Source organism: Tamandua tetradactyla, chromosome 19, assembly GCF_023851605.1.
Source record: "Tamandua tetradactyla isolate mTamTet1 chromosome 19, mTamTet1.pri, whole genome shotgun sequence".
Lineage (NCBI taxonomy): Eukaryota > Metazoa > Chordata > Mammalia > Pilosa > Myrmecophagidae > Tamandua > Tamandua tetradactyla.
Genome location: NC_135345.1, coordinates 18,528,233 through 18,552,011, shown reverse-complemented (window position 1 = coordinate 18,552,011; position 23,779 = coordinate 18,528,233).

The following is a 23,779-nucleotide window of genomic DNA, read 5'->3' as shown; positions in this document are numbered from 1 at the left end:
GCACTTGTTTTGCTAGTTTCTTGCCCAATCATGATTTTTCAAATTCAATTTGGCCAATAGAACACAATAAGATGGCATCTGCATTTTACAGAGAAAAAAGAATTGCAACCCTAGAATCTTATCTCTGGCTCAGATGCTATTCATTAGTCAAGATGGAAGTAAGAATGAAGATACATAGGAATTCAGAATGTATACTACCTATGTAAACTACCTGAGAAAAAAAGTTTAAGATTCTAACAAACAAATAAGTAGGAGCAGAGATTTCAAAGTTCGGAAAAATGAAGACAAAAGTAAAAGTAGTGACAATAAAAATCTCTCTTACACTGTCATTATATAAATGACTAAAAATAGCTTATCTGAGAAAAAGGAACATAGGTACTAAATTCAGACTCTAGAGTCAGTTAAATTCTGACTCTAGAAACAGTAAGTATAGACAGCAAGAAAATCTGAATAAGTATTAGCTTATCAGAAAATCCATGAAGCAGGAGAGCTGTGAGTACAAAGGGTAAATAAAAGTTTTCTAGGAGTCTCAAGATTTGTATAGGTGATGAGGGAGAGGGAGGGAAGTTATGGAGAGGAAGGAAGAAGGCAAAGAGGAAAAAATGAAAATAATGAAAGTCTAATTTTATTGTAGTTACTTGGAAAGAGGGGAAACATTGTGTATTGGAGGAGAAGGGATGCTGATAAGGAGAAGGAAATGTTTATTAGAGCTCTCAAGTTAACAAGTTGAAAGTAAAATGAATAGCAATTTGACCAAAAGAAAAATTACAAAAGAAACTAAGAAAAAAATTAAATGTAACTCTAAGAAATACATTCCAATATATCAGTTATTATATTAAACATAAATAGGCTGCTTTTTTCCATTTAAAAAGCGGTTGTCAGAATGGGATAAAAATGAAATCCAGTGGTATGTTCTTCACAGCAGAGACATGGAAAAGAGCAATTAGGTTAGAAAAGTAAAAGTAAAGGGAGATACTATTTCATGTTTAAAGTTTCAAAGAATCAGGGTGCAAAGGTAGTTCAGTGATAGAATTTTCACCTGCCCTGTGGGAGACCGGGCTCAATTCCTGGCTCATGCACTTCCCCCCACCAAAAAAAATTTCATAAAATAGTGCTGCAATAAGGGGTAGTCACATGGAAAAATAATGAAATTTGACTCCCATCATACAGCATAAAAAAAATTTCAAAGACTCTATAACAGTCAAATCTGTAACACATCCAACATAGCCATTGTCTTACTCTGCTAGAACTACTATGACAAATACTACACAATATCTTGGCTTAAACAACAAGCACTCATTCTCTCAGCGTGTTAAAGACCGGAAGTTCAAAATTAAGATGTGGGGAAGGCCATGCTTTTTACCAGGGTAAGTAGAATTCTGGTGGTGGTGCCTCCATCACATGGCAATCTCTCTCTCCCTTCTCTGGCTTCTTCAGATTTTGCCTGAATTTCTTCTCCTTATCAGACTTCCAGCCATATGCATTAAGATCCACCTGAGTCACTTATGCCACACCTTAGCTAATAATACAGTCTTCAGAAGTCCTGTCTACTAATGGGTTCACATTGTTGATTCATCTTTAACATATTTAAAGATACTAATCACAAATGAATTCACACCCACAGGAATGAAAATTAAGGCTTGAACATGTCTTCAATATGGTGCATGATTAAGTCTGCCACAGCATCCAAATACCCAAAGGTGGGCTGGTGGGGGAGGCACTAGAAATAAAAGGGTAATATTAAACATAGAGAGAAACACAATGTACCTTTTCACAAAACTGGCCAGTTTCTGGAACTTTTTTAACTGATGAGGAAAAAAGATCTAGTAATTAGGCTACAAAATCCTTGAGGACTTTCATCTTTGTAGAACCAGCAAAAGCTACATAAACTGGCACAGAATAGATGCTTAAATAATGTTTACTGAAAAAAATGAAGGAATAGATTATTTGACTTTTTCTTTATCATTCATCAATTAATAGCTGAGACTTTCAGCTACAATTCCTTAATAGTTTTATAATCCTTCTTCTTTTGTTTCTTTTCCTTTTTTTCTCTTCTTTTGATTCATCTTCCTCTTCTTCATTTCTTTTTCCCCAGAAACATTTTCAGTATTATCGGAAAAACTTTGCAGGACTAAAAAACATTAAAGAATCAGTAAATGAAATTTTTAAAATGATATGATTGTTTTAGCTTGTTAAAGCTGCCAGAATGCAATATACCAGAAATAGAATAGCTTTTAAAAAGGGAAATTTATTAAGTTGCAAATTTACAGCTTTAAGGCCATGAAAATGTCCAAACTAAGCATCCAGGGAAAGTAGCTGGTCAGCTCAGAAAAAATTATCCAAAATGAAGGATATTCTCAATCCTTATTTTGTCTATGTAACAATCTGTAAATAAAAGCTCAGACATTCTCATAGGTAATGTTTTCATTTTCTTCCATTCAGAGTGGAATATTTTGAAAAGTTAACACTTGCTAAATTTGTCTCTATAAAACAAATATTTTGAAAAGTTAACACTCATTAAATTTGTCTCTATAAAAAATTTCTAAAATGTTTCAAAATTAGATGAAGCTAAATTAGGCCTTAGCAATTTCATTTTATTCTAGTATAAACTATTAATTTATCCATGTAATAATAATCTCCATTGAATATTTTTTCTACCAAGTCAAGATATTTCAAAGCACAATTGTCAAATTGCAAACTTAAATCATATGCATTTTTTGAGTGTTTATCCTTGAATTTATTAAATTACCACTTTAATTTTGTTGTGATTAATTTAAATCTTTCTGTTGTCATAATTCAATAAAACTGCCAAAATCTGAAGTTTCATGGAATTCTATTTGCTGAATATTTGTTTAAAGTATTCCAACAGATTTTGAACAAAAAACAACCAATATCTAGATGACATCATTACAATAAATTTCAATGTAGGTCACATGATTACTTTCTAAATAGTTGTTCTAGGGCTTAAACTTTTCTAAAATCTAATCGATGATGGATAGCAAAGAGAAAATTGCTCACTGTTGAGGAATTTTTTTTAATATTCAATATTAATTTAATTACCAAAATTTTATACTTCTACTTCAAACCATTCATTGGGACATAATTATTAATTATATGTTCACAATAATCAATTCAAAGGATATTTCTATTTCATGTGCTTTTTAATTCTATAAGAGGTTTGATTTTAGCATAATGCCCTATCAAAATGGAATATTTGTATAATGGCCATAAAAAGTGCTTTATCTTCAGTCTTGAACTTTTCAATTGGAAATAACACTCAAGTTAATTTCAGACATTTTGTTTTAGACAGAATGAACTAAAAGATTTTCTTTGATTCTATTATTGGATTTTTTTAAAATAACAAGCCATCATTTGCATTAACCTAACTGATTTTCTACTTGAAACATTAGATTGCACTAATATTAAACTGATACAAGTTTTCTGCTTGCAAAATGCCTTTTCTGTTAATTAAGTGAACATATCTACAGCTGCGTTTTACCTTTCCTGCATGCAAAAGGAAACTCAGAATTGAAAATGAGCAAAATTAAATAAAAGCAACAATTACTTGATCTAAATGAAAAATCACATTCCCCAGATGATATGTCAGTACATCTTCTGCTATAGCAGGTATTCAACTGCCAGCTTCAGACACAGTCTTACTAAAATAAGCACTAATTTTTGAAGTAGATGGTCATGCTTTATAGTGTTGTATCAACTTGTTTTTTCACATACTCAGTGATAGCAGTATGGCCCAGGAGTGGATGACAAATGTCAACTACTATTTTGTGCAAGTTAGACATTTTTCAACACCTTTCTTGATGAACAGAAATGTATATTTAAATTCCCATTAAATATATGTATTTCCTTTTCCATGCCCATTGTTTCCAAAAAGGCATATTGCTAAATAGAAAACCGTAACAGACCTATAAAATAAATAACAATAAAATAAATGTATGTGACAATATATGACAAAATCACAGTGACAGATTGTTTTGACTACTGTTAATATGCTGTATGGGAAGGCTGCTCAGCTCTTATTTCCTGCACATATTATATATATATATATATAATCTAGTTTCCCACATTTCTTAATGACCCCTTGACTTGTGGCCTGGCAACTTTGTTCTTCTCAAAGGCCACAGCACAAATCATGACACAAGTGGCTCATACACTATTTTCCCACTACCCTCCATGAGGTAGAATTCAGCTGTCCCTAGCCTCAGCTTTCAAAACACACTACAATTTATCAGCCGGTGTCTCATCCTGGATTTAGATAAGATTAGGAAAAAACAAGTTATCACTGGCCATCTTGCAAATTCACATATTAAAGAGAAAACTGTTTATTGTATGTACATTCTTTACCATAGCAGAAGATGGAAGTACAAAGAGGAAAGAATTGTTTCAAACTCATCCCAGGCTATTTATTGCAATATCAGCACTAATACAACTTATTTAAAATGAAAAAAAAAAAAAACACAACACTTGGATGTGCCAAACTGTACAGGGTGGCACTACAATAGGTATAAGTAGGTACCATCTCAAGAAGTGGTGACTGTGGTTACATTCTCTTTATATATATATATATATATATATATATATATATATATATATATATATATACTTCATCTCCAATTCTACATCACTACATCACTAGTTTATACATAAGGAAACTTGTTATCTTGGAAGATTTCATCAATCTAATAGAAGATAGGGCTGTGTTGTATCATTTTCCCTACCATCACCCCCTTTTCTTCTGTTTGCCCAACACAAATTCAAGCATAGAGAACAGAAAGAACATTCCTCAGAGATTGGGGTGCTTATCAGAGGGGAAACCAACATCAGATTTTATTTTCTGTGCTAGAGAATTTCACAGACCCGTCTGCTATGGTACTAGGTCAGCGCATGCTGAAATTTTTCTTGGGGAAATTTGACTAGTACCCTTGGGAAGGCAAAGGGATTAATGCCTGATGCTTTCTTTGAAAAAAGTTGAAAATCTTGAGGCTTCCTGGAGCTTCTTGAAACTCACTGCAAAAAGACTAAAGAGCACCTAGACTGTAATGAGCAAAGATTCAAGATCTACCTAAGGAAAAATGAGCTGAGCTAGAGCCCACTAAAAACAATTCAAAAAAGCCTGTCTTGTGGCTGTGGAGCCTACCAAGAAGAATAGGAGCTAAAGGGAATCTGGAAATTAGAGATTGAAGTATTAATATTAGGCTTGACTGGACTTATAAGAAAAGCTTGAAATATGACTTTGCTTATATGTGAAAATGGCTAGAAAATCTATGGGATGTGGTTCAAGTATTGACATGGGATGGGGGAGGTTATCAGACTAAAAATAAAGAAAGTATATTTGTTTCTGTTTGCTACCTGCTATGTCCAGTACTTTCCATATACTTGAAATCTATATATTAATGCATTGAAAGCTGTCTAGGATACTGCTAGGAATTGAATTATATATCCTACAGAGGGAATGTGCAAGTCTTAATCTGCATTCCTGTTGGGGTGAACCCATTTGTAAATAAATGGGACCTTTGAATATGTTATAATTAGTCCGTGGATTCATTTGTGAATAAGAAATCTTGGAAGATCCTGCTTAGGTGACATCAAGTTGGGCCATAATCCATATGAATCCATAAAAAAGAGAAAGTCTAGACAGAGACACAGAAGGCTGAGCAGGAGAAATAGATGCTGGAAGGACAACTGCAGCAGGTCAGCAGGAGAACTCTACAGATCTGGAGAAAGCACGGCTGGTTGAGATCTTTGGATGGCTAGCCTCTAAAACCATGACGTGATAAATTCATTGTGCTTAAGCCAGCCAGTGTGTGGTATTTGTCATAGAAACACTAGCAATAAAAAACAGTTACACTGCCAACATTAAAAAAAGAAAAACTGAGTTCAGGAGATAGATTATTTTATCTTGAAATTGTTAAAAAGAGCTTGACTGAGGGAGTGAGAGTTAAGGATCTGAGGTATTCAAAGGGAGGGGGTGCAACATTCCAGATAGGGAACTGCAAGAATAGTAAAAGCAAGAACCTGTAAGATTCTCCCATAGGAAAGTAAAGCCCCTAGTTAGATGGAAAAGGAATATTTATGTAGAATATAAATTACTAAGAGGTCTGGAAAAAGGTGAATGCAGCATGATCTGGGACATCCCTAAACTTGAGTTTGAAAGATTAAAATTTCTCAGGTTTGGTGGGGAAGGCAGCAGGGAAATGTTGTAGCCTCCTGAAGAGACCATGGGATGATCCAAGCCATGTTTTAGGATGCAATCTGGCAGGATGGAAGCAAAAGGGAGAAATGGGCCAGCAAACCACTTTATCTTTTCAGCTACATGATCCTCACCTTCACATCTAGGTTTCTGTGAAAGCATTTTCTATGCCAGGAATAATTTTTCACCCTCCTCCATGTTCAGCCTCCAACTGTAGAGGCAGAATTACAACCCAAGTCATTTGCCTCTGAAAACCCTTATTATAAACCACCAGTCAGTGTGCTCACACTCAAATCTATTAAAAGCATCCCATGTTACAACCTACCCCCTTTAGTGAGGATCAGGGGCTCGGTAAATCATTAGGATTTTCCACAGGCGTTATTTTATTTCATCTTATTTTCTAGTTTCATTTCATGATAATGCTGTGTGATCTGGACTAAGAGAATACTGCTGACTCACCAGGAGTCCAAGAACATTAGTCTGCACATCTCTAAAACAATCCAAATTGAGTAGCTAGATTCAAAATGATACCACAAAGTAGAGCAGGAATTGGGTGAGGTTCTATACTAGGGTCAAGAACATACAAAACAAGGATAAGGTACATATATATATTATTATTTTTTAAAAGAAGGAAATTACCTTATGGTTTTCTTTTTATGATTAAACTTATATGTTTCGATATGGCAAAAAAAACTCTGCTTATGGCTTAGATAGTCTTAAGCTTCACTGATAAAAGTATAAAACTCTAAAATATTAGAAGTGATCACCTTGCTCTGTGCACTTTAAACACATCTCTGTTCCATTCAGAGCACAAAAGTTTAGACATATACAATCTTCATTATTTGCAGATTCTGTAGTTGCAAATTTGCCTATGTGCTACTATGTGTTAATAACCCCCTAAATGATGCTTATAGTGCTTTCATCGTCTTTTGTAGACACATGAGAGCAGCAAAAAATTTGACTCCTGCAACGTGTACATTCTCAGCTGAGGTAGAGCAAGATGCCTTCTGTCTTCTTGTTTCAGCTCTCATCCTATAAACAAGTGTCGTTTTCATAATATATTTATTACCATGATTTTTTTCATTGTTTTGCTATTTGTTGGTGATTTTGCTGTTTAAAATGGCCCCCCAGCACAGCACTGAAGTGCTGTCTATTGTTCCAAAGTGCAAGAAGCTGTAATGTGCCTCATGGTAAACTGCTTGCATTAGATAAGCCTCTTTCGAGTTCTAGTGTTGTTGGCCAAGACCTCAATTAATGATTCAGTGATAGCTATTAAATAAACAGAAACACGCATAAGACAAGGTTATGTATTGACTGGTTGATGAAAATGCTATGAATAGAGGTCCATAAGAATCTAAGCTTGTATTTCCCCTAAGGGCAAAGGTTCACTATTTACTAATTCAGTTTTCACAGCAACTTTATAGAATAAACTACTATGAATGATGAAAATCAACTGCAAGTACTTGTATATACACACACACACATATATACACTAAGAATTCAAAGCCTTGTTTTCTTTGAGTGATGACTTAAAAGCTAGATGAAATTTTATGTATTTTTGCAATTAGGCATAATAAAGCATCTACATTAAAAATTAAATTAGTCCTTGAAATTCACATAAAATTTCACATACAGAAAATTTTGTAAAATTTAAAATTGGGATATATTTGGAGGAGGTTAAAGGAAAATGAAATAATGTCAAAAAAGGGAACTAGAAAAGAAGCAGTAATGTTTGCAAATACAGAATGATTCTTAGTATGATAGTGGATTGTAATCTGTTCTAAGAGTTAAACGTCAGAGTGTCCCTAAACAGGGAAATGTTCTCTCTAGAAGTGGTGAGCGCCTCATCACTGGAGTTGTTTATGCTTATACTGCTTGTACAATTCCCCAAGGATGGCATATATGCGATTCAAGCACAGAGGTGGGAATCTGAGGGAAGAGAGAATAAGTACTCTTGCATAAGTGACCCATTAGCTGTATTTTATCTTCTTGTCTCAAAGCTATAGAGTGTTCAACAGATAACAGAATTAAAACAGTTTGCCCTGTTGTCTAGATTTCCTCAGCAATCTTGAACTCACAACACTTCCAGGCATCACAGACAAACAATTTTTGGTATCTTATTCAATGGGAAGGACAGGCCTAACTTACGGGTTCATCTGGGTCAAAAATGCCCCAGCAGGAGTGAATTTTTAACTCAGTTACATGATAGTAAGGATTAGGAGAGGTACGTTTAGAAAGAGGATCTAGGGCCAAATACACTAAAGGAAATGGAATGTTCCCCCAAACACAGGCCCTTGCAGGGACATGATCATTGGCTCACACGTGAGCTCTGTATGAAATAAGATCTCAGAATCAGCTCAACAACCGCCTCTTCCTTTCTATCCCTCAGACCATGTTGAAAACAAAATGCTTTGATAAATTAAAGGAGGCTTAGGAGGGTAAGTGAGGCAACCTTCTATGTGAGCATTTGCAATAAAAGAAACGAGGTCATGTGTGAGGAAACTTCCATTAGATTGCCTTGGAGCCATATGAAGAACCAAAACCTCCTCTGGTCACACTTTTAAAAAACTAGCATTTATCAGATCTGGGTCAAAGCTCCACCTATCTTCAAGTTCTGTCTAGGTTTATTGCTTTCCTAATTGTGCCAGCATAAATCTACATTATCCACCAGAGTGAATTTTTCCTGGCCCATTCATGTTATTTTCTGAGCCAAGATTGTTTGGATTTATAGCTCATATTCTCTCTTAAAGTTGAAATCTTAAAGAGTTTGCCTCTGGCCTTAGAGATATCTAAGAATTTACTCTAACTTAATGGTGACCTAGTCTCCCTTGGCTCTGGCTGGGTATACAGAGATGGGAGATGAGAAAGGGGGAACGCGTTTTGTTATGCTGCACTTTATAAAGTTGCTTTTCCCTCTTGGCTAATACACACTTTGTAAATCTTCAGATTTACCATGAGCTTAATGTTTAATGAAGTAAAGAATATTCAATAGTTTTTCAAAGCACAGCACAGCTGGAATAAAATAAACCCAAGTATTAGCAATTTGCATGCTCTATATACAATTGGTGATATTTGTACTAAGTATTTAAACAATGCATTTAAGGTATAAGATTTGGAACTCAAAGCAACACAGAAATGCTCATTGGTTTCTAAGTGTTTTCTGGTCCTTACAGTGAGCCACATAAACTTCGTAAAGTGGCAGAAATTCTATGCGACCAAACTGCCTCATTTTAGAAAAGACATCACATCACTCTATAACCTTATTTTACAACCTTTGAAGGAAATTCCCCTATCTTTCCTCCCATCTCTCCATATCTGAAAATGGGAAATCTTCAAATGTGATTTAATCTCTCTCAAAATCAAATTTAATTTGGCAAGCCTTAATGAACCCTTTATATGTGCAATACACTACAAGAGTTGCATTTTGAGCCCTGCTTTCAAGGAAATCACAATATTTTAGAGAAGAAAGTAAGCAAACAACACCATTTGACAAGTCTCTATAGAAGAGGGAGTGTTTTACACATACGGTTGTCTGTAAAGTCACGGAAAATTTGGAAAATTTCACAGAGGAGCTATGTCTGAGTTGGATTTTGAAGGATGAATAGAAATCCCATAGTTGCAAAGTAAAGGTATTGCAGGTGAAGAGACTAAAGCTATTCCTGTTCAGAAATCCACAAGTAGCTCAACAAGGCTGTCAAATGCATGAGGCATTGCTTGTAGGGAGCAGGGTGGGGAACTGTTGGAGAGAAATCTGGACAGTTGGATGAGGGAGAGATCAGGAAGGCTTAATGTGCAGTGCTAAAATAATGTGGACTTGACTCTGTAGAGAATTTAGAGGACTTTGTTGGAGTTTAATCAGAGGCCTTTATTGGAGTTTAATCAGATTTAATCTTACAAGAATTACACGGAGGGTAGAGTGAAATGAGACAAGACTGGGGGCAGAGATCACTCAAAAGATCATTACAGATTTAATCAAGAAATAATAAAAGTTTCAACTAATGTGGGGATGGACAGATGGGACTAAACTAAAGAGATATTTTGAGGATAAAATTCGGAACAAAATCTGGTATGGGATGAACAAGCACGGAGAGTTAGGGTACGAGTGAGAGAAAGAGTGAAGGGTGAATGAGTGCAAGAAAGAGTTAAGGGTGACTCCAAAATTTCAGAAATCTCTATTTTAATTCTTTTCCCATGAGACATTGTATCTTGTGTCTGCCACTTAAAGTGCAGCCCATGTATATACTAAATATTGGCATCACCAGGAAGTTTATTAAAAATGTAAATTATTAGACTACATTACAGCCCTTCTCACCAGAAGGCCCAGGAATCTTGCTTTAACAAGCTCTGCAGCACATTCTTATGCATGCTGAAGTTTGAGAAGCACTGTTGTATGTGATTAAAACTGATATTCCAAATGTCCCTTAAATGCTTCCTTTCCTCCCATCCATCTCTGAAAGGAAAGTGTTTCCATCTCTGGTTCTGCTCCTGCCTGAAACCCAAAATACAGGAGACTGTAAGAGAGAGGTGTGAAAATGGGGAAGTGGGCATCCTTTCCTCAGTACTTAATTTGAGCCTCATTCCATGTGGTTGTGGCAAATTTAATGATAGCATTGAGATGTTTCACAGTCTACTCAGTGCGGTTCCAATATGGTATACACCGGCTTGTTATTGCATTAGACAAAAACACTTACAAAGAATGGACACTGCGGTACTTGAACTTAGGTCTATTTTCTCTCTACAATCCCCATTTTGATACTACTAATGATGGCAGTGTCCTACTGTGACACCCTTGGTTGTAAATGCCTCCATTGTAGATAGTGCAGTAGAGAGAAGCTGAACTTACAATGCAGTAGTGAAAGGATGGAAAACCTTGCTCCTAATTAGGCTCTTGAGTCTGAAAAACTCCCTTCTTTTCATGAGAGGAAATACTTCAGACTGAGCATGGGGACCAAAGATGGTAAATAAGAATTGAGAATGGGTGATTGACAGACCAAAGGGAATATCCAATGTATTGCATTTCTGAATAGAGGTTTCCAGTGTACTCCCATGGATTGTTTCATACTCTCTACTGCTCTTTCTCTCTTTTCCACCTCCTCACTTGCAGGTTTTGGACTTGTAACACTCTTGATCATGTCTCTTCTCTCAATTTATCATCTCTCTCATCTCTATGTTTTGACCAAGATATACTTTTAAAGGAATACACTACTTTCACCTTTTTCAAAGAAACATCGTAGCAAAATGAAAATGAAGTTGTCAATAGAAAGAAAAGAAACAAGGAAAAAAAAAAACCAAATAGGGCAACACTTAGAAAAATGATAATGAAAGTCCCTTATAGGGCTTTTGCATAAATCCAGTAAGAGCAAGGCATTGTTGAGAATGACAAAGGACAATAAAAGGCAGGGCAGTGGCATCCACTTAGGATCATTGAAAGAAAAAATTATAGCCTTTCTGCTTCTGTGAATGAACACCAAGACCACCCAGGAGGGAAAAGAAACAACGGGGCTCCTGCTTCGTTCCATCAGGAAAAGAGACATTACAAAACTGTCTTCCAAAATTTATATAAATGGCAATTTGATGAGACTGTCTTTTAAAATATCTTTATCATAAAATAACTAACAAACATGCAAACACTCTTGACATACAAACATTCTATACATGGTATACAATCAGTGGCTCACAATATCATCACATAGTTGTGCATTCATCCCCATGATCATTTGAGACTGTTTTCAAAAAACTGTTTTGGAAACTATCCATATATATGAGTTCTGCCACCTTTAAGTCCTGGAAATGTAAACTTATCTCAGGGTGCTGCCAATGGTTAAATAATTTGGGACATGTTCTATAAGGATTATCTTCAGGATGGTATTTTTATTTTCTTGTTCTGCAGTGTTTTTGTTTTTGTCTGTTTAGTAAGCCATGTTTATTTTGTTGTCCCACTTCTAGAACTGGACATGATGATGATGTGCAATGTGGAGTTAATGTTTGAATTCTGAAGATCTGGCACCCAAAAATGTTCATTCTAACCTAATGTAGGATTCACTGACACATACAATCACAGACAGAAAGGCAAACCTGACTTTACCAATGATTGCTGTATTTGTTTTCCCCAATTCCAGGGGTTTATGGGCTCTTTTCATTTCAGTCCCAGTTCCAGAGATTATTTGTGGGATGTGTACCTCTCACCATGCAATGCCAGTCTTGCTTTACTCCCTCTCCAGGGCTGGCTGAGAGTACTAGTTAATCAGTCCTCTCAGTCATATTCAAGGTGGATATTCAACAAGGACCAGGCAGTGTATTTCTACCTACTTTCAAGTAAACCTGGTACATGTGTTTGGGCTGGTTCGCCATTGTGTTTTTCATTCCATCTCTACTGCTCTGATCATTAGCGAAAATTCCTCCCAGATTCCAGAAACAGGCTAATCATCAGGCCTCAATTCTTGTGGCAGTGTATTTTTATCCTTTCCTCCATATTCTTTCTAAGTAATTATTGGAATTAGAGGCTTTCCATGTTCATATTTGTTTATTTTTCCTTAAGCTAATATATATACAGGATGCTTTTTAATTTTTATCAATTAGGTCATAACATATGTTGTTCTGTTTCCCCTTTGTACACAGCACACTAACTAGGAATGAGAGAAATAGTTCTTTAAATTGCATTTTTGCATTTGTTTAGTACTACTTTGGGTGTGGGAGCAAAAGGAGTAGATAAAAAGAACATATCTTGATGTCATTTCCATAGGCGGGGGACTGCCATAGAGGCTTCCACGCACCTCAATAAAGCTGCACCACCTGTCACCCTGCTCAGCTCTGTTGTGGAAAAATCAGCACACCCTTGATCTCACCACCCCATGGAAGGGAACCAAGGCTCCCTTGAGCCTAAGGAGAGTTTAGAAGGGTAATCTGGTGTTAATCTATTAAGCAAGTCAGGATGTTCTTAGAAGTCAGGACCATAAGGAAGGAGTATGGAAAACTTCAACAACATGTCATGTTCTGAGGCAAATTAGACTGCATTGAAATTTGGTGTATGACTGCCAGGGGTGTGAGTACCAAACACAGTGCACAAATTCGAAGTGCTGGTGCAAACTGTGAAGGGAGTTTCTCAAAGTCTACTCTATGGATCCATTTACCTTGATAATGAATAAACATATCAATTACTGTGCTCCATTCCAGACAAATTAAGTCAAGAATCTACTGGATTAGGATCAGGTAACCTACATCTTTAAGGAGTTACTTTAATGTTTCTGAAGTGGGCTAGATTTAAAAAAACAGTGTATTATCCATCTCACAGTGTTAAAGGTCTAAATGAGTCAGCATATTGCTTTCTGAGTTACCTTGCAAAACAAATAAGCATATTGCTAACAATATATTTTGTAGATATTTACACTAAATATCAGACTATGGAGCAGTTATAATAAAAATATGTTGATTTCTCTTAAAGGCACATTCCTGGAACTATTTATACCCTAAAAATTCTAATTATTACTTTCTAGTCCCCTAGTTTCAGATGAATAGATGAGTGGAATTCAACAGCTATTCAGTCAATTTCCCGATCATTATCAATTAGACTTGCATGCTTCAGAATGAAAAACATTTAGTGTTTTCTATCCCACATCCCCAACTTTAATTAATTTTAAACATAAATTTCTAATAGAGTGATTTTCCAGTGCCATCATCTTAGTTCAGACCATTACTACATTGCACCTGGAAAACTTCTTAGTTTCTTACAATGTCTCAAAAATTCCAAGCATTTTCTTTATTTCAGCTAATTTTCAAGACTTATATAATAGGTGATCTTATAAGGCAGGAAACCAATACAGGGTATAACAATTGGAATGAAGGAAGAAAAGTATTCTTATTTGTAGATGCTTTGATTGGACACTTAGAAAACTCAGAAAATACCACTAAAAAGCCATTACAACTAATAATTGAGGTCAGTAAGTTACCCTACAGGGAATAAATACATAAAAAAATCAATAGGTTTACTATAGAACAGAGAAGAAGGATAGAAGAGATAATGAAAGAAGCATGATTTGCAAAGTCATCTTTGTGGGATGTTTTACTAAAGCTGATGAAATGCAATATACCATAAATGGCCTAGCTTTTAACAATGGGTATTTATTAGGTTACAAATTTACAGTTCTAAGTCCATGGAAATGCCCAACTCAAGACATTAACAGGATTTATCTGGACTCTGAAGGTGTCCAGGACACCTCTGTCACAGGGGAAGACACTGGCCAGTGTCTGCTGGTCCCTCTCTCCCAGGTTTTATTGCTTTCAGTTTCTGGATTCAGTGGCTTCCTCTCTGAGCTATTCCGGGGCCTCAAGAGAATCAAGACCCACCCTGAATGAGATGTTTCACATATCAATTGAAATAACCTAATCAAATGGTTGTACCCACCATAAGTCTACACCCAATGTAGAATGGATTAAAAGAACATGGCCTTGGGGGTATGTGCTGCTTTGAAAGCATTTATGTACTCTAGAAAAGACATGTTTCAATCCTAATCAATCTTGTAAAAACAACGGTTTCTTCTAATCCCTGTTCAGCTCTATAGGGTGAAAACTTGATTAGGTTATCTCTATGGAGATGTGACTCAATCAATTGTGGGTATTAAACTTGATTAAATGAGACATATCTCCACCCATTCTATGGGGTCTTGATTAGTTTACTGGAATCCTATAAAAGAGGAGACATTTTTGAGAAAGCTCCTTTTGAGGATGACAAGAAAGCCACGACAGAAGCAGAAAAAACCAGAGAGTCCACCCGCCAGCAACCTTTGGAGATTCTGAGTGAGCAGAAAATGACAACAGCTGGAGCCATGCCACTCCAGGGGAAGCTTCATGAAGCAGGAAGCCAGAAGAGAAAGCTGGCAGACGTCACCTTGTGCCCTTCCAGCTGAGAGAGAAACCTGGAATGTTATTGTCTTCTTAATAGGTAACTTTCCCTGCATGCCTTAGATTGGACATTTCTATAGACTTTTTTAAATGACTTTAAACTGTAAACTTGCAACTTATTAAATTCCCCCTTTTAAAAAGCCATTCCATTTCTGGTATTTTGCATTCCAGCAGCTAGCAAACTAGAACAGGGTACAAGGGTAGTTCAGTGGTAGATTTCTTGCCTGCCATACAGGAGACCTAGGTTCTATTCCCGGTCCATGCACTTTCCAAAAATCAAACAAAAATTCAACAAATGGTGCTGCAATAATGGGATACTCACATGGAAAAATAATGAAATGTGACCCTGCCATATAGCACACAAAAGAAAGAACATACCATTGTCTGGTATAGCCTCCAAGCCACATGGGGCGTGAGCAATGCTGGACTCCTTGTGGAAGCTGAGTGGTCTCTTACAATCCCATGAGGAAGTGTAACGTAGTAGTAGCATAGGAGGTACCCTTCATGGGCTCAAATCTCAACTGCCACTTACTAGCTATGTGACCTTAGGGAAAGTAAAGAAACTTATGCCTGTTTCTTTATCTCTAAGGTAAAATACTTAAAACACACAGACACTCCCAATGAGTTATTACTAGGACTAAATGGTGAATATATAAGTTAATATGGCTTATGACTATATAACTACATAACATGACTATGTGGGTTTGATTCACTTATAATAGTAACTTGCACAAATGGAAAGCCGTGAATAAAAATTTCCTTTGATTCAATCTGCCACATAATTTGCTATTCTGGTATCATTTTGCATTGACAGCTTATTATAAAGCATAACTCCAGCAATATCAGGATTGACTATGATGATATTTAAGATTCCTTCCAATCTTGAGGGCTATGATTTATTGAAATTAAAATCTGATTTTTTTTAACTTATTATTTTTTTTTGCATGAGTAGGCTCTGGGAATTGAACCCAGGTCTCCGGTATGGCAGGCGAGAACTCTGCCATTGAACCACTGTTGCCTATAATCTGATATTTTTATTTCTCATCTCCTCTATGGTTTCTGGCAATATGAAGACTGGAGATTTGGCATGTGTGTTTATGCTCCCTTATCTAGGAAAATCAAGCTTCAAAAAGGAGTAGGATATTTTTAGCTACAAATCTCCAAAACATTTCACCCACAAAATGAATTGAAAATTATGAAGGCGGCAGTTGACAAAGATAGTTAGAAACAGAGCTGGGGATCTATGTAGCTGAGAGGTTAGTGAGCCGGCCTGGTTTAAAAGGGCTTTAGAAAGATAGGGTGGTATTAGGTAAAGAATATGGGTGCCAACAAGTCTGGATCCTAATCTGCGTACTACAATCCTTATCTGGGGGGACTTTAGCACATCTCACCTAAATTATTAGTTTCAGTCTCTTCATTCCTCAAATAGAAATCAAACAGGAATCTGATTCCCAAGACTAATGTGTTGATGAAAGTAGGAACTTGGCAAAAGCAAGACACTTTATGACTGCTGGGAGTTAGGAATTTGCTATTCATGTAAACTTCTCTCCCAACCCTAAACAGAAAGCCCCTACAGGAATCACTCTACCTGAAATTATAACATCACGGATTCTTTTCTTTGGGAAAAGCAATCCCTTCCAGGCATCTTCAGCTCTGACGTCCCTTTCCCCTTGATAAGAGGGAATCCATGCACCATATGAACTCTGATTGCATTGCAGTGAGAAATGGCCAAAATGTGAAATACACAGGACACCCTGAGCCAATTTCACAAACTACCCAGTGCCCACCTCTATCCATGGGAGAGGAAAAAGGCAAACAATAAATATTTAAGAAAAATTTCACATAATTTTTCCAGAAATACATTAAGACCCAAAATATATATAATAATCTCGCCCAAAATTCCACATAAATGAAATTCTCCTATGTAGCAGTTTATATCTCTATATGTTTTCCACAACTATACGAATAATTACAGATCAAGGATCTAATTGTAAAATCAATTTTTTAGGCATAAGCAATTGAATGAAGGGGCAGGCATAAAAGATAAATGTGCTTGTGCATACTAGCCACAACAAAACAGAATAAATGTGCACCCAGCAATCTGCCTCAACCTACACTATAAAAGTAACCTGGTGTCATGGTTAGGGACACGTGTCAACTTGGCCAAGTTGTGGTACCTGTTTATTTGATTGGGCAAGCTCTGGCCTGTCTGTTGCAATGAGGACATTTCATATGATTAGGTCATGATCACGTCAGCTGCATCCACAGCTGATTCCATTTGTAATCAGCCAAAAGGGAGTGTCTTCTGCAATTAGTGATGCTAAATCTAATCATGGGAAGCCTTTTAAGGAGGACTCAGAGGAGACAGACCCCATTCCTGCTTTGGCTGGTGAGCCTCTGCTGCGGAGTTCATCCAGCCCATCCATCGGAGTCATCGGCTTCGCAGCCTGCCCTGTGGATTTTGGACTCTGCATTCCTGCGGTCACGTGAGACACTTTTATAAATTTTATATTTGCAAGTGTTCCCTGTTGATTCTGTTTCTCTAGAGAACCCTAACTAATACACCTGGTAAACTCTCTTCCAGTTCTCTTCAGTTTTCACCTAAAGTCCCTCCTCCCAAAAGTTCAGCACTGTTCATGTCTAGCATCCAAGCCACTCTCCGAAAAGAAAGAAGTTTGTCCAAGGATTGGGGGAAGATTTTCTGTTATTTCAAATGTGTAAAGCAGTAGTATTTTGCTTTTTACTTAATATGCTCTCATTTACTATTTTAATAAATAAAATAAATCAGAGTGTGTATTAGGATTCTTTGGTTGCACACAACAGAAACAAAACCTGACTAATCAAAGTGAAGAGAGAGAGAGAGAGGGGTACCAAAAGTTGTGTACTGAGAAATCAAAACCACGAGATATCATTTCACACCCACCTAGAATGGCTACTAGTTAAAAAAAAATTATGTAAGTGTTGGAGAGATGTGGTGAAATAGGAACAGTCATTCACTGCTGGTGGCAATGTGAAATGTTGCAGCTGCTGTGGAAGATAGTTTGGCAATTTCTCAAAACGATACACCATATGACCCAGCAATTCTTCTACTAGGTATATACCCCAAAGAACTGAAATCAGGGACTTGAACAGATATTTGCACACTGTTGTTCATACTGACATTATTCACAATTGCTGAAAGTTGAAAGCAACCCAACTTTTAGCAATTATGTTTATCAATAATTGTCTATCACCTGGTGAATGGATAAATAAAATGTGATACACACAATGGAATATTATTAAAATATTAAAAGGAATAGAGTCCTGATACATGTGACAAAATGCATGAACCTTGAAGATACTATGCTGAATGAAATAAGCCAGACACAAAAGGACAAATATTACGTGATCTCACTGATATAAAGTAATTAGAATAAGCAAATTCAGAGAGTTAGAATCTACTATATAGATTACCAGGGGTCAGGTTAGGTATAGGGAATGAGGATTTAATGCTTAATTAGTACAGAATTTCTATTTAGGTTGAATGTAAGGTTTTGGAAATGGAGGTGGTGATGGTATTATGGGTGTACCTAACAGCACTGAATTTTATTTGTGAATGTGCTTAAAAGGGAAATTTCAGTTGCATAAGTATTATTAGAATAAAAATTAAAAGACAAAACATAGGACTATACAACACAGTGAAACCTATTGTAAACAATGGACTATAGTTGTAGTGCAATTTTAAAAATATTCTCTCATGAATTATAACAAATGTACCAAACTAATGCAAGGTGTTGATATCAGGGTGATTTATGGGAAAAAATACACCTTAAAGTAAACTATGGACCATAGTTAATAGGGCAGTTATAATATTTATAACATTCTTTTGTCAATTGCATCAAAGGTGCCACACTAATGGAAAGTGTTAAGGGTTATATGGGAAAGCTATATTTTTACATAATTTTCCTGTAAACCTACAACTTCCCTAATCAAAAGAAATTTAAATGGAGCAGCAAGATCTTGAGCTTTCTCACTGAATCAAAGCAAAGGGAGAAAACATTCTTTAGATGGAACAGTCACTGGGTGGGGTATAGAAAGAAACAATGAAATTTTTCTAAGAGATCTGCCTATTTAATGCATCGTTGGGTGATGTGGCTTTTCTGGAAGCTATAGTAGCTAAGCCTAGCTTGGAACATATGGGTTCTTCTTGCCAAGGGAAAGGTGCCATTTTGATTGACAGTTTCAGTAATATTTTGCATAAGGGAGAACATTTTTCAGCTGGAAATCAAAGGAGGGAAAGTAGAAATTGGGCAACCAAAGTCTGCAGGTGTCTACTAGACATTCTGAATTGCTTCCATGGATTCACCAGTGACTTCATTCCTTATAGTGTAAAATTTCTCTCCCTATCATGGTGTCATTCTAGAAACAGAAGGGTATGCATTAGAATCCTGTACAACAGCCAGAAGTTCCAAATGATCCATGGCAGGGGGTGAGGAATATTCCCTTTAAAGTTCAGGCCACAGATTAGTCCAGGTGAACAGCACTGTATGCTTTTATGCTCAGAATTTCTATTCACTAAACATTTCCATAGTGGATGGATAAAATCAGACCATGTGAATTTCCATTTGCATGGTTTCAAAAATTACATTAAAATTATCTTTTATGTTTCATTTGAATAGTACAGGTAGTTTTTGTTTAGTCCCACTCTTTTCTTTAAATTCGTTTTTATTTTTCAAATAAGAAAGGGTCAAGGGTTATCCATATATATACCGGAGGCAGCATATCATAAATAAGGGCTCAGACTAAATAAATTTTAACACTGAACACTCAACAGCTCTCCCTACCACTTGAGATAATTAGCCAAAAGAACTTTTTGGAATGAAACAAATTGATATTATTTTGGTCTTAATATTGTTTTAATCTTTCTTCCAAGTTGAGACATTTACTCTGACTTGAGAAACCAAAAATAATAGTCTGCTTACAGAAAAGACAAAAAAAAATGTTTTTATAACAATCCAACATCTAATTGATATATATTTGGGTGATTATTGACAATTAGCCAGCATAGAAAATTTTTCCCTTGAATGGACAAATTTAAGTTGAATGGATAAGATATTTTGATATTAAGAAGCCACAACTAAAGACTAAATTTCTCATATTAATTCTTCAAATGGTCTGACCACAAGGTTTTTTTGTTTTGTTTTGTTTGGGGGGGGGGGGTGGTAGATAACAGAATTGGAGTTCAGAGAATAGGATACAAATATTCTAATTCAATTATTTTTACCTGCCTTTGAAAAATAAAATATATGAACAGGAGATTTTCAAAGCTTATAGAGGACCTCAACTGATATCTTCTAGATAAGTTTAGACGTGTACTGGCAGATGGAAATATTTTGTGTTCATCAACCTCAAGTATGAGGGAAGATAACATAGGGAAAAGGTAAGGACTTTGGAAACAGAGAATATAGACACTGAATTCTGCTGCCAGGTGTGTAATCCTCACGAGTTATTTAACATTCTGAGCTTGATTTCCCTCCTGGTATCCTGAAAGCACTGGAAACAAATCTTAAAGAAATAGGGAACTAGTTGACCTATAGAGGGTGCTGAATAAGTGATATCTGGTTTTAAAGTTTTTCACAATTAATGAGCATTTTCTCCCAAGGATGCCAAATAGTTATCCTGATTTTACCTGTACCTCAATATATAAGGTGAATCATCCAGGTGAAGAATAGGTTCTGCTTTGATCTGTGTTTCTAAGGATATCGTTCAACGGATCTTCTTACCCCAGGTTCAGAATAGGGACTAGAAATAGTGCCTGGATCCAACCAGTATGAGCTGCTCCTCTTAAATATAACCAAGTAGATTCCTTCAGCTTGGAAATACATAGCACCCACAGATGTATACACTAAAGAAGGGTGAATCCATGTCTAGGATAAACACTTATATAATAACTCTCTGCTTCTGGCCTGAAGGTCTTTTTGGGTGGTTATAAGCCATCCTCTGATTGACATGTGTGACTCACACCCCTGACATCGGGACTTACTGTGAGTCTACGTTGGTCAAGAAACTGTGATATATTCCTTAGCAATGGTTGTCAGTCCCCATGTCTGCAACTCATAGAATTTAAGATTCGTCCCAAGAGAATTTATCAGCTACATTTGAAACATTCAAGCCAAATTTGACCAGACAATTGTTAATATATTACTACTACTTTGTAGCTGGAATGCAATGTTGAAATGCCAGAGTCCACTCTAAAACATGTAAATGCAAAGTCATTCCTGAGAGGGGGACAGTCAAGGGGCAGGCCCTAGGCGACTGCTCTATTTGCCTCTCCCCTAATTGTAGATCATTTGTTCATCCAAACTAATGAACTATATGTTTTTATCTTCAATTTAAAGATGAAGAAATGGGATTTCATAGCTTAGTAAATGAGATGCCGAAACTCAAACCCCCCATGAGGAACAAAGCTCAGATGTGAGTATAGATCCAGGTGACTGCAAAGCTGATGCACCTTCTCTTGCTCACAACCAACTCCACAAGGACTCCCATCAATGCTGTGAGAACTATCTGCTAAGAGCTGGATGCTGGAATCAGATGACTTGATTGGGATTCCACCTATGCACTTAATTCAGTTGCGTGACGGTGGATGAGTGTTCTAGTTTGCTAGCTGCTGGAATGCAATATACCAGAAACGGAATGGCTTTTAACAAGGGGAATTTAATGAGTTGCTGGTTTACAGATCTAAGGCCGAGAAAATGTCCCAATTAAAACAAGTCTATAGAAATGTCCAATCAAAGGCATCCGGGGAAAGATACCTTGGTTCAAGAAGGCCGATGAAGTTCAGGGTTTCTCTCTCATCTGGAAAGGCACATGGCGAACGCAGTCAGGGCTTCTCTCTCAGCTGGAAGGGCACATGGCAGACACAGCATCCTCTGCTAGCTTACTCTCCTGGCTTCTGGTTTCATGAAGCTCCCCGGGAGGCATTTCCCTTCTTCATCTCCAAAGGTCGCTGGCTGGTGGACTCTCTGCTTCGTGGTGCTGCAGCATTCTCTGCTCTCTCCGAGTCTCTCTCTCCAAAATGTTTCCTCTTTTATAGGACTTCAGAAACTAATCAAGACCCACTCAGATGGGTGGAGACATGTCATCCCCTAATCCAGTTTAACAACCGTTCTTAACTAAATCTCATCAACCAGGGAGATGATCCCATCACAGTCCCAAATACACAGCATTGAATAGAGACTATTCTACCTTTAAGAAATGGGATTTATATTAAAACATGACTTTTCTTAGGGGGCATACTTCCTTTCAAACCAGCACAATGAGTTACTAAATCTCTGTGCCACACACAGGTTCTCACCTACGAGTGTGAATGATAGTGGCTCCTAATTCATAGAGTTATCACAAAGATTATATGTGCCAATATGAATCAAGTGTCTAAGAGTGCCTGGGACTAAAGCAAAAATCAATATGAGTACACTGTTTGAAGTAGTTTCTAGGGTTATTAAGGGAAGTACTTGAACGTGTCTCTTTTTTTTTTTTTTGCCATCCTTACATCTATGGCCAAATGGGCATAGGATAAACATTCCCATAGCAGAAGGGAGAAAAGGAAGGAAAACAGTATCACAGGTACCAAGCCAGTCTGAAACTCAACAGACAAGCATTAGATTCCAAGTTCTGAGTCATCTATGGATTGATTTTGTGTCCTCTGGGCCTGATGAAGCTTTTCTTTCTCTTGACCAAGCTGCTGCTCTGATTTCTCTTGTCCCTCTTTCTGGTCTCTCCCCCATCTTGGCATACCTGGAAACCAATCTTGAAGCTATGGGACTATGGAACAAAAAAGGGAAAAGACAATTTCAAAACCTAACTATTCTATATATCAAACTCACCCCTGACCTCATTCTCTTCTCTCCCTCCCACTCCAGATAGTCAGGTGCTTGAGAGACCTTAAATAGGTAGCTGCTTATCTGCCTCTTCCTCTCCTCCAGCCCTTACAGACTCTAGGAGGCCTGCTAACTTAGAAGGTAAACATGCTGAACCAAGTGGTCCTAATCAGAACCTCAGTAAATCCCCCACCCACACTGGTGTTCAACTACCCCCTTACTATCATCCAGGGCCTTTCCTCCACCCACGCTCAGACCTTGAAAAGCTTGCTGACAACAGAGGTGATTTCTACTTTCTGTCCCTGCTGTAGCAGTCCTTGAGTAAAATCACCCTTGTCTATTGGACAACATCAGGTGCAGTTTTTACTTTGACAGTTACTGGTGCCTTGCCATGGATAGGATTAGAATTTGCACTGGAGCCCAGACCTCTCAACCAGACGGACCCAGGTGCACCACAGACCTACTATTCTCTGCCTACTTAGATATCTGAGGCTGAGCATCTGACTCAGGATCCAGTGGTCTGAATGGTTTGTCTGTTGAAACATGGTAAGGACTTGAATTTGATTTTCCAGACTACTCTTGTATGTTGAGATCTCACTGAATGGGGATTCAATCCCTCACTCTTTTGGTTTTGGTGAAAAATTCCTGGGTGGAAGTCTTCTTGGTTCCTTCGAGTAGGGATATTATTCCTGAGTCCTTCCATGGGGGAGAATTTTTCCTGGCCCCTCCTCCCTGCCCCTTCCACTGAGAGATTCCTCCTGACTCCTCTCTGACTCCTTCTATTGAGGAGGATACCTCCTGGCTCCTCCTTCTC